Source organism: Ruditapes philippinarum, unplaced genomic scaffold (assembly GCF_026571515.1).
Source record: "Ruditapes philippinarum isolate M1 unplaced genomic scaffold, ASM2657151v2 ctg650_1_1_1_1, whole genome shotgun sequence".
Taxonomy (NCBI): Eukaryota; Metazoa; Mollusca; class Bivalvia; order Venerida; family Veneridae; genus Ruditapes; species Ruditapes philippinarum.
In genome coordinates, this window is record NW_026860878.1 from 136,363 (window position 1) to 150,337 (window position 13,975).

A 13,975-nucleotide genomic window follows, 5' to 3' on the forward strand; every position below is an offset into this window, starting at 1 on the left:
AGCAGGGTCCTAGATCTAGGATCCTTTAAACATATGTCAGAAGTTTAATTTATCGTTATCAAATGAAGATTTTTACTAAAACGTAAACAATGTCTTATTCTATGAGTATTTATATGCATCGTAATTAAATAAAACATATTTTTATCCTTTTGCAAATAAATTTTGATTTTAAATATTTTATGGACCCTTAAAATATTATTCGTTCGCAATGTTATTATTCAATGCGTGACTTGAGAACGAAATCATCCATCGGTAATACAAATTTGCTAAACATAAAACAAAAATACACTTTTCCTGTTCATGAGTTATATCAATTCATCGGGTATGATTTGACGATTAATTTGTTTTTATTTTAACTTTAGTCATGAAAATATCAATTCAACCAGACACGAGTTTTTAAGTGGGGAGTGAGTTGGAACCACACGAACTTTAGTTCCTTATCAGTTACTTATTATTTATTCTTCTGTATGACTTTAGTGGTTGGCCTGCCCGAGCTCTGCCTTGTGCCCTGTCTTGTTTTTGTTTAGGGTCCTCCTGGGCTCCTAGCCTCTGGCTCTTTTTCCTGGTTCTAGTGGGGGTTCACTGAACGCCCCCTTTCCTTGTTGATCTTGTTTATCAAGTTTTACACGTATAAGGAAAAGAAATAAATAATCCGTGTAAAATATACAACTGCTGTTGAGAAGCAAATTATTGTTGTTTGGCGCAAGCATCACCGATATTTAGTAAAATGTAATTAGTTTCTGCTGATTTATATACTATGGTACACTTGTAAACAAGATAACAACAAAAATATGGGACGATTACAGTCAGTTCAATACTTTATGTCCTTTCAAAAACATTATTTAGATCATGCTAAGATGGGCCAAGAAATATTACTTGCAGTGAGTTGTTTGTGCGGCATTTTTTGTGAAAAAAACATTTCAGACAACACATCTTTTTCTCCATATGAATAAAATACTTAAATGGATCGAACTATAGATTGTTAGTAGTTTGCTTATGTAGTTTATCAGACATCTTTTTAAGATTTTAAGCTATATGCAGAAAGGAATCTTGTTTTCCCATGGCAATTATGGCTACAATAATATCTTAATTTGCTTCTAATTGGGAGATATTTTGTTAAAAGCTGTCATTAATAGGTCAAGATGGACACTTTAAAAAGGAAACTTTACTTAAAGGTAAAATAAGTATATTTAGGGAAAACGTGTTGTTTTGGTGAACATTCTCATTATTTAGAAAGCATGATAGTTTAATTCTTTTGATGAACATTTACATGACAAAAATGTATCCAATCCCTTAATTCTATAAAAGAAAATGCTCACCAAGCAAATGATCACCTTATACAATCCGAAAAGAAATTTCCTCATTGTTTTCTGTTTCTGTAACCATTTCCTCAAACGTTTGAATTAATCTGCTTAACAAATGTCATATGAACTTGTTAACACAATATTTTGTCATAATTGAAATCAATGCACAAAAATGGTTCACTAATAATCATTGATAACACAATTTGATTTGATTACAAATCGCCTCTCAAATCAACAAAGCACATTTTACAAAGATTATTCTTAGTCTCTGAATGTTATGTTTTCATATTTAGATACAAAGCATAACGAGTATACTTAGATATATTATAAAATCGAAAATGTAATAAGCGTTAGAAAGACTGCACAATATATCGACTCAGTATATTAAAGACCTTTACTTTTATTGATTTTTCGGTTTCTTGTCTCTAATATTTCATACAAACACATTAACAAACTTATTATACTTACTTTCACTAACATTTTAATTACTTAAAATTAATAGAACAATTTCTGTTGTGCGTTGATTGAAGGAGAAAACCAAAGTGCATTTTACAGACAACCGTTGACATGTAGATTAATAATTAGACATATATACAAAGACAGTTTTGAGTTGAGCTAGACAGTCAAATATCATATTAAATTGAGTATGTTTTATGGCACTTTTCAACAAATGGTTAACCTTTTGATAAAAATGTTGAACCCATAATGCCGTAAAACAATGTTAAAACTAGATATTTAATGCATAAGTTAACTCGAAACTAGGTCCAATTAGATTGCTTAAGAAAGATAAAAAATTAAGGTTAAAAATGAAATTTATTTCAAACCTGATACAATAAATAGCCTGAAAGCACATTGAATTACATTAATTTCAATGATACTATACATAGTAACTTCAATGATACTATACACGGTGCATATCCATATCGGTACCCTCTTTGCGAAATCTGCTGAAACGGTACCCTCTCTGAACATGCACAGGTCACTCTCTGCGTAAAAACAAACCAGCGATGGATACCAATCCAGTAAAATTTCATTGTAATAAGGAAAGGAGGTATGTCACGTAGAAAAGATGTATACCACGGAACACTAGGATGTTTTATTTTTGTGCTGATTTGTCATGTGCCCGATTTTCATGTACTGCAATTTCACAATAAGCTACAAAAAATCGACATGTCTTGCTTCGCCCATCACCTCGACATATTTTTCGGGCTGAAATGAACCTATGGCTTGATTATATATGCATCATACATATTTAAAATGTTCATATACATAACATCTTCGGACAAATGGCAGTATATTGTCAAAAATAAATGTAAAATTCATAAAAAGACCCTACTTTCGGTTTTGCAGCGGCACGGGCTACCTCTCTTCATTTGAATTTTTATATTACAGGTACCCTCTCATTATTGAACACATAGGAACCCCAAAGCACGACATATACTTTTATTTGCGTTAATCGTTAAGTGTGTATGTAATACTTTTAACTTTTATGTAAATATTACATACTTAACGATTAACGCAAATAAAAGCATATGTCGTGCTTTGAGGGTACCCATGTGTTAAAAAATGAGAGGGTACCTGTGATATAAAAATTAAAATGAATAGAGGTAGCCCGTGCCGCTGCAAAACCGAAAGTAGGGTCTTTTTATGAATTTTACATTTATTTTTGACAATATACTGCCATTTGTCCGAAGATGATATGTATATGAACATATTAAATATGTATGATGCATATATAATCAAGCCACAGGTTCATTTCAGCCCGAAAAATATGTCGAAGTGATGGGCGAAGCAAGACATGTCGATTTTTTGTAGCTTATTGTTAAGTTGCAGTACATGAAAATCGGGCACATGACAAATCAGCACATAAATAAAATATCCTAGTGTTCCGTGGTATACATCTTTTCTACGTGACATACCTCCTTTCCTTATTACAATGAAATTTTACTGGATTGGTATCCATCGCTGGTTTGTTTTTAGCAGAGAATGACCTGTGCATGTTCAGAGAGGGTACCGTTTCAGCAGATTTCGCAAAGAGGGTACCGATATGGATATGCACCGTGCTATATATAGTAACAAAATGTGGGGTAATTCAAGACTGTTATGGCAGGATCAAAGTCACTGTGCAATTTTAGCTGCCTCTCTCCTCGGCATTATCTTTCTATAAAAATGGGCAAGTGAATGAGCACACGTACAAAATGACGTCAACAATTCCAAGTGGGGTTCAGGATGTCTGCTGTCGTCGAATGAACTGTAGTCACAACAATTTCAGATTAGATGACATTATTAGTTGCAATCATCTTATTTAGTTAAAGTTCTATAAAACTCAAGCAAAAAAAACTACATTAATTGTACCAAAATGTCTCCCCCTCAGATATTACTAAAACGATTTCTAAAGACACGAAGACAGCTTAAATTGCAAAAATGCTAAAACCAAAATAATTTGTCATGTAAAAAAATAAATATCGGGCTACATCTCCAGATAGGTCAAACAATGTGCAACAAAGGAAGAACTACAACCAACCCACAGAGAAAAGATCTTTATTCGGGGTGCATTTTATGATTTTGGGTTTGATTTGTACCTTGGTAAGCATTAAACTTCATATGCAAAAACGAACACCAAAACGTTATTGTCACAATAAAGAACATATTTATAATATAACAGCAACAAAACAATATTGTTTCACCTTCATTTAGTGTTATCATGTTGTTTTTTTTCTTGGAAATTTCTAGCTAGTTGTAAAACTGAATGATAGATATTTGTTTACATTTACAACTGTTCGTTTCGTAGAAAGGGGGACAACCAAGAAACACGATTTAATTGTTGTACAACTCTTCATTTATTTTTTCATTATACAACCGATTAATTAGATTATATATAACAGACGCGCTCTTAATCAACTCTGACGTTATCTGATTGATCTGATATCAGTTTTCAAAATGAAATTCAACATTTATTTAATCATCCGAACTATAGACCCTTGCATTTAAGGGCTAACAGTCAGGGAAGAGTTACTTCCCTTACCGGATGTGACGTAAATGGGGGATAAAACTATGCATGCCGCATAGAAAGTTAGCTTATTGAAAAGTTAAATGCGTAAATACTGATCGTTCACTTATGATTATAACATAAACATTACGCATGCATACAAAAATTCAATATCAAGACAATAGAAAAAAAAAAGAAAAAAAAAGATTGAGATTAATTCTTGCTAACAAGGATTTATAAATCCGTGTCGGTACGGAGCGAAACAGCGAAATTTCAAAGTGAATATATTTATAAGATCTAGATTTTCTCAAATACCATGATAAAAAGCTAGTAACTAAATCAAATTTAAATATTTTATAAACACCTATACACACTGAAATTGTCTATTTTAAATTTAAATGGCCATTTTCTAGTTTTCTGTGTTATTTTCTGTCAAATACCGGCGTATTTGTGACAAATCTGAAGATAAGATTGCCAATGTATTTTAATGATTGTTTTTCAAGCTTTAACTAATAGTACAAAATCAGAATGCATTCTGTCAATACTTACTGATTCTTTTTCTATTTGCCGTATAAAAAAATATTTCAAAGAACCAGTGAAGGATATAATTTTATAAATATTCCGGAAAGAACGAAAACCACGTGGCATTGACTTTTATAATTTTAGATTCGCAACAGACGATAATATACGGAAGAGTATACTGACCCCCCTTATATATTTTTATTATGCCTTCAAGAAAAAAAACCTTTGTATAATACATATCTTTAAAAAAGTGACAAGTTATATGATATCTAAAATAAATCTTGCACAGTTTTATCTGTTATTATACACCATAAATCACAAATATGCATTGTTTCTTCGATGATATTTGGAAATTTAAGAGAACAGAATGTTCTTCTTAACATAAAGTAGTTGTACACTTTAGACTTTATCATATGAATCTCATGAAAAAAGATGTATGAATTTATAAATTAAATTAGATTCTCTTGGTATAATAAGTCGCATCTATTATTTTAATATTAAATGGCCATTTTTTCGTTTTGATATAAAAAAAAACATGTATAATCATTCAAAAAGATGTAAGAAATATTTATAGTATAAGGTGCTCAAAGTTTCAATAACATTTATATAATAATAATATATATCAGTTAAATTATAATATTTTATATATATTTTATATAATACTGGCAAGATACTCGTGTACCGCAAGTGTGTTATCATAACGATCAACTTATGTTAGGAAACATATAAAACATCATCTAAGCTAAAAATTCAGGTAAAGAATATATATAGTATATATGATTATATCATCTCTATATCTGTCAAACAAATAGTGCCTCAAAAACATACAGTTTTCAAATAAATAAAAGCGTTTACATCAAGAAAATGTCTGCTTCTTGAGGTAAAATTGTAACGAAAAGAAGAAAAAACATAATTCTTATAAATAAAAGTAAGGTCTTCAGAAAGACTTAAGTTTATAAAACGTATCTTTAACAGTATAGTAGCCAAAAAACAGAAAAGATCAATATGAACTATATATATAAATTTAAAAAAAACATTACGAACTATGTTGTTATCATGTATCGTCGTATTTTAAACAGGCATATAAAATATGTAAGGGGGGTCAGTATACTCTTCCATAATAATAAGATAATTTTGATTTTAAAAATCTATTCTTTAAAGACCTTTTCCTAGTAACTTATTTCATAGATAAATAGATGTGTATATTTAAGCGCCACTGGGCCGTAACATATTAATTAACAGGGTACATATGTTGTATATACAAGCGGCACTTAGCTGTGATATCATAAACCACCAGGGTGCATTTTTTAGAGTTATAACAATACATTAGACTACGTCACTTTTGTTAGTTGTCAAAATATTTATGGCCCAAATTTTGTTATGGATCATCCTATGGACTTTATTGGTCATGCCTTACTGATTTGATACTCGATCCAGAATCCTACCAACTGGCACAGTCAAAAATACGTAAAATTATAATTCGGTTAATAACGAATTTCTGTGAACGCGTTTTACAACTTGTTTTTGTTGTGTGTTGTTTTTTTTTTTTAAATATTTGATAAGCAGAGTATGAATTAAAAAGTATCAAGTTGAAAATATTACTTTACCAGCTTAAATATATTGGTGTGATGTACAGAATCCTTACATAATATCTTTTGGGTATTGTATATTAGCAGAGACATAGATACATTATCTATATCTCTGGTATTAGCAAGTTAGTACGATTTAACTGCCTGGTTAATAATTTAACGAAAATGGTAATCGTGATCAGTTACCCAGGAATATGGTCTACTATTAAAACAAATCGTTAACCATATTATATAGTAAACATACCTATTCATTTCACCATCATTTTCATGTAATATCTTATTCAAGTACACAGAATTTTGGCAATTTTAATCTGCCAATCTTAAAAGAGAAAGGATTAACATCTTTATATCCCTCTATTAATGTACTAAATCGTATCGGCAGTGTCCACCATATCCCCCAATGACGTCATCCAAGGGCGACAACTTGAATACGGTCTTAAATGAAAGGGTCTATAATAACTGCAAAATAGCAATGTAAATAAACGATGGTTCATGTAATTGGCAAATGAGTATCTTTTTGGAAACCAAGATTACAACAATATAAATGGCATTTACGGAGCATAATGGGCATTTATGTATAAAATATGTATATCAAGTACATTAAGGACATCGGATAGACAGGGATAGACAGGGAATGCAGACACTATATGTCAATTGTAGAAAATATTGATCACTCACATAGAAAAAGAATGCAGAAATCTCTCACGTCTTAAATAAGTAAATAAAAGAAAAAGTATGTTATATTTGTATAATTTCTGCCACTATGAAATAAGCTGTGAAGGTTGTGGTGCGCTTAATTTTGTCTTACCATATTGCTACCCCTGAATAACATACAGGGCCACAGAAGCGCAAGATCGACACTACACATTTATAAGAATCAAACGATACGTTCAAATGTTCGGAACGCTTCAGGTGGAGCCTTGACACTGATGACTGTTGTGTCAATATGACCTCTTGATCACAAAAAATATATAAGAGGTAAATTATACTCTAAATTAACTTACCGGAGTAAGGCAAACAATTTCAGTAAATAACAGTAAACAAAAAAGTTTATTTCATAGAATAAATCTCTATTGTTTTAAAGTACAACATATTAGAACAAAATTAGCCTGGTGATCAAGTTTACCTTGAAATAGATTATGTTTTCTATTATCTCTGTACCATCTTATTGAGCTTAAACTAAAATGTCGTTCCAGATGAGTTTTATAAACAAAAGGATACTCAATGAAAGAAAAGTATAATGCGACATTTTGCTCGTATCCAATTTTGTAGAACATCTACTAAAACATAATATTTAAGATATTTTCTAAATGAAAATTACTAAAGTGGCATTTCACAAAGGCGCTATCTTTTCAGAGTCCAAAATACCTATATCAAATGCATAAAGTTCTCAATCTAGCCTTGTTTTCATTTTACTTTCAGTGTCCAAAAATCATGATACATGTAGTACTTGAAATAACAACGTTCTATCAAAATGTCAAAAATGGAGGTGTGAAATAAATAGGTCAATATGCTTTGTTGAGAACAATATTTATTTTTTGAACTCGCACACAAGCTAGCACTATTTCAAATATAGATTTTTTTACTCCTTCAAAAGAATTAAATTGTGAACTAATCAATGTCTTTATACCTCATGTCGTTTTTGTAAATAATAAAATGAAGTCACGGAGCGTGACAAAAACTGTACAAGCATGATCGTTTACCACATTTTTACTTGCTTAACAAACTATTTGTAAATTCGATAACTAAGTTTGAAAACAAATTTGAATCCGATCTTCTAGCACTATAACTCATAATGTATTATCTTGGACAAAAAAGAACAGAAAGACATGAGTGCATGCAACAAACAGCATGACAATATCCCTTGAGAAATTAACCTCTTTAAAACGAAACTGAGTATCTTGTTTTATTACATAAGCTCTTATTTAAGACAATTTCGGGGTAAATTTTGAAGTCCCTAGGGATTTTGCATTAAAACAAGATAAATATATATAGGATTAAATACTGAACAGTAATATGATAATGACAGAAAATTGCATAAAACATGATAAGACATGTGACGTGACGGAAATTAGAAAAAAAAGAAATCCAACAACTTGTAGAGCCGTCAACATCATGCTTTAAACATATTGTTAATGTCATCAATGCTGAACATTCTCGACAGATGAAAGTAATATTTTGTTAATAAATTAATCTATCTACACATTGTCGTTCATTCCACATCTCATATCTAATACAAAGTTAAAAGTGCACACATCGTACACTTACATATACGTATAACGTGAACATGAATTATCTTCCTTAAACATAGGAGTTTTTCATTATATACCTTCTACAATTTAACAATGAATGGGATCGTGATGCATCCCAAATGTATATCATCTTCGGATCTAATTAATCTATTATTGTTTTTTATTTTTATTTATTTTATTTTTTTTTTGAGGAGGTACGGGGTTCCCTCAACATTGTTTTCCTTTTTAGTATCCAGTTTATATTATACGCGAAGTAGCAAGGTTATGTCAAATGCAAACCATTGTGGTGTGAAAGAAAGAGACTACTAATAATTTATGAGCACCATACTGATAGATTGGACTTGTACATAACTAAGACCTATATAAATTCAAACTCATTTGACGCCTTGTTCAATAAAGGTTCTGAAAGCACTGAATATATATTTATATTTTAATCATTATGATAATTGCACCCCCCCCCCCCTTTTTCACTTTCAAAATAATACAATTGCTTTTATTTGCTTTTTATATCCTACTGAGATATGGTTATCACCACAAGTTTGACTATTTAGATTATGGAATAACGTACATTTAAGTTTCGTACAGCATTTCTGGAGAAGCCTATGTGTGTATATGTTATCTTTTTTATTGCTTCATTTTGTTTTGTGTTTCCATTTTTAACTTCATTTATATATAAACTATACTAGTATATTATTTTCATGTATTTATATGTTGTTGGAATTTGAGAAATAACTATAAAGCATTGCAGGCAGTTTGATTTTAATCATAATGAAATTTATCGAGGCAATTCTACAAATAAAATGAGCCAAATACCAATTATGCATGCGCGGACCCATGGTGTAATAAAGTCCCTTATCTATCATAATAAAATTAAACTTCATCGAAAGGATGAAAGACAGCAAATTGATAATAAAATGCTTTGATAGAGGATCCTGGCTTAGAATTACTTTTGACTTTTATAATAACACACAGCAGGGTATGAAACAGACACCTTAATATTAATAGTTTTGTATCAGTCGTCAATCCGCCTGCACAGGGATAACAATTTCAGTCTTTGATCACGAAAGTCATTTATCTATTAAATCAGCGTCTAATTCTTAGCTACCTAAGGATAATTTTAATATAGACACGTATGAAAGTGGAATTAGAAATGGTGGAAATGATTTTTCAAATTGAATATTCACTGAGAAGTTAAGAAGGTAAATTACTTGAACTGAATGTAAGAATGTGTGAAGATATATTTGTTTATTTTCTTTACCTAAACACACAGCTTATAGTCTCACTACTAAAGCTGAAAATGGACATACACGCATTTCAATAGAAATTCTTGCAATTGTGTAGTGTTACTTAGAATAAAATGAAACAAAAAAGCAGATAATTAAAAAAAAAAACATAAACAATTAGGACATGGATAGATAATAAGGATAAATAATGTCAAACTAACGTAGCATAATTATTTTCCCGAAATGAACTTATTAGCAATACATAATATATTTTCAAGAGATGGCCCCTAGCACTGGTTGAGCAAACTTTTACACATTTAGAAACATGTTGTTCATTTGTTCATATTCTTTATTCATTCTTTAATGTCATAGATTCGTGTCATTCGACGTCCCAAAATCAAAGAATGTGTTAACCTTCAACAGGAAAACAATAGGCGGAACTAAAAAGACATGGAATTTTGAAAGAAGATCAGGTAATGAAACGTATTACATATGATATTTTAAGACGCTGTTTGATCTATTCAAAAAGCTTCCTAGTAACGTTCCTATGTTCACATCATGATTTATAATGTGTCATAAATTGCGGTTTGAATCGCAACATTGGTTCCGAGGGTGCCCATCGGGCGGATACAAGGCTTTCCGAGGCTTTTTACAATAAAATGCTTTAATATGAATTATTGTATAACACGCTTCTCATCTGGCAACCCCATGCCAGATGAAATTTTGGCTTGTGTAAAACGAATAGAAGCAGAAGTCTGATATGCTAGGATAGAAAAATATTACTAAAATGCTTTACCAAAATAAAACAATTTTTCATGTCAATATATTTCATTCGTAACTATTTTCTTACTAAAATGTTAACTATGCATTTACAATTTCCTTCATAACGACGGAATGAATTTATCGTAGGCGCCGTTTTGGATCATCATTTCGCCGAAATGATGTCATTTCGGAATTTTGAAATGACGCAAATTTTATTTTCATCAAAGATTAAGTGGTTTGGATTGAGTAGTTGGACTTGTTGGTCTTTAAGGTGTTCATAACTGTAGATGGAAGGATGGAATTTAGTGGTCGGTAATGGGATTTAGTGGTCGGCAATGGAATTAAGATGAAAATAAATATGTTTTTTTAGATATTGAAACTTACGTTTAAAATAAATGATTAGCTGAGCTGAAATGGTTTTGTTGCAAAAGTGTGTTTTACTTTTTCTAAAAATACATTTTTACAGTTATTAAATTAAATGATGTGTCCGTTTAAGGTGTAATAAATCGAATATCCCTAAAATAACAACAACAATAATAATGATGAAATAGTGAAAAACAGAATCCCCAAAGAAAGCCCAGCAAAATAAAATTGAAAATATTGCAGGCTCGGTTTGATTGAGCCTGTTCATGGACGGTAATGGAAAGTGCAAGTTACCTTCCACATCCCTAGCACCGGCTTAAGCAGAATTCAACATTTAAACACTAAATCGTGAAATTTTGAATTAAGAAACATCCGCAGATGTGTTCATACGGCAGTTATTATGGATCATTCAATGTGACACATACTAGTAGTGTCATTCCATGAAAAGAGGCGTATGCCCTAAACGAGAAACAATGGTCGGAACTAAATAAAATGGAGTTTTGAAAGGGGATCTGAGGTTATGAAGCCTGCATATCACAGACAAGACGTTAAAAGACACATTTAAAAAGCAGGCCACACATCCTAAGGATGATTATATAGTATTCAAGTAGGAATACGGGAACCATCCAAATTGAAAAAGGCTAAATACAAGAAACTAAAAATACCATCTTAAATGTATACACATCAATAATGTCGTGCTGAACAATGATAATTATAATTGACAAATTGAAAGTGCGTCCTTTTACTTATTCTTTTTTAAATGGGCGGATCTGATATAAAATATTAATATATGACTTTTTGTCTATGTAGTTCTCTATGATATTACAGTTGTATGCTTAAGATCGCAATTTTGTCTTGAATGTCTGATGCAAGCATTTTAGATTGAGAATTATGCATCGAAAACGGATTAAATATTTTGTGCGTGCTTAATATACTTAGAGCAAAAAGCGAAGTCGCCGCAATGATTAACGTTTTGAAATGCACAAGATTTTATTCTGCATAAAATTCAATACTTTTGAAATCCAACGTTTTGGACACATCATGTCTTGATTATTTCATATAAAAAGGTAATTACAGTAGGAAAATGCAATCTTTTATTGTTATATATGATAAAGCAGTAATTATTAAATAGATCATTTGCAGATTGTCTGTCTTCGCAATTCTTATAAACCGTGCAGGAAGCGTTTCTTTCAATATTTCTTTATCAATATTTAGTTCAATGAATTGTAAAATAAGGCTTTAAATTTATTTGAAAGTTTTAAGTACTTTTCAAAGGCATTTTATTGATTTGCATGTTTATATATTGCAATTTTATTCCCAAATGAATTCATCGTATGTATAAAAATTATTTTTTGATGCTTAAAGGGTTGTGACATATCTTTTTGGAAATTTTAATCCGATTGAGGACCAGTTGCTTCTATGCAATGTGTTCTATCGTAGAAACTCTAAGGCAATTTTAAGCGCATGTGCATGATATTGTTTTAAGCATTTATCATTTAGTTCTATTGTAACAGTCGTTTGGAAACACAATTCTTAATAGTGTACGGTTGGAAGCTGTTTGCCTGGTTTCTACATTATTTTTTAATTTTGTGTGCACGTTATTGTTCAACGTGATTTAGCATTATTATATAATCATTATACTATGTGCTATTCAATGTGATTTAGCATACATTTTTTTAAAAAAAATGTATACAAATAATTTATCGCTGGAATGAAATTATCTTATCGCTGTCAATCCGTCATGATCAAGATTCATTTCATTGAAATTCCGTCAAACAAAAGTACATCTCTTATTTTAAAAGATGCATAGAACAATGCATCAAAATGGTCAAAGTCATCTTTTTGTTCTATAATATTTAATAAATTACATGAGTTTTAGAAAAACACTTTGCGTTGATTGAACGCCACCCATCCTTGTTGATCTTTTTTCTTAATATTTTGAAAATGCTGCATATTTTGCGGTTAGTTTTAAATAGGTTTTTGATATTTTATATGATTTTATTGTCACGTCTTTCTTATTTATTTAATTACGTGAAAGTTTTAGGACAGCACTGTAAGATTTTATTTCCCATAAGTCAAATGGCATTCCGAAGGCTATATATTTTTGCCCACTATAATTTTAATCAGTTAAACAGACAACTTATGATCTTAATAATCTTTTGATAACAATTGATAAAAACCCTATCTTTTAAACAAAAGCCTGGCATTCAAATAGTTGTTATCTTATGAAATGTTTAGAGTTCCTTGCCAGTGAGCCGTTATTAAGTACCTCTGTAAGAAAGGGATGTCCCCTAAGGAAATCCATGAAGACTGGATACACTTGGGAAGGAGTCCCCTTCCTTGAGCACTATGAAAAAATAGACTACAGAATTAAAGAGGGGCAGGAAGAGCATTGGAGATGATGAGCGGCCTGGGCGGCCAAAAGAGGCCACCAACGAGGAAACTGCCCAACTATGCACGATTTGTTCATGTGCGACAAAAGGCGAGACCTGGGAATCATTGTTAGGGAAGTGAATATAAACTTTGGTTCAGTTCAGGCAATTCTGACTGATGTCTATGGCATGTCAAAGGTTTTCGCTAGATTGGCCACTAGACAGCTAACTGACGATAAGAAACGGACCAGGCTTGACATTTCAAGATATCTTTTGTCTCACTACGAGGATAAACTTGATTTTATTTACCGGATCGTAACTCGAGCTGAAACATTGGACCATCACTTCGATCCAGAATAAAAAAACAACAACAGAACATGCAGTGGAAGCACTCTGGCTCACCAACTCCGAAGAAATTCAAGGGGATGCAATCAGAAGGGAAGCTGATGGCTTCAATATTTTGGGATAGTCAGGGGATAATCATGATTGACTATCTTGAGCAAGGTCGTCCAATGAACGGTACGTACTATGGTGTCTGCGTCAGGAAATCGGGCGTAAAAGGAGGGGCAAACTGACTCAAGGCGTTCTGCTCCTGCACA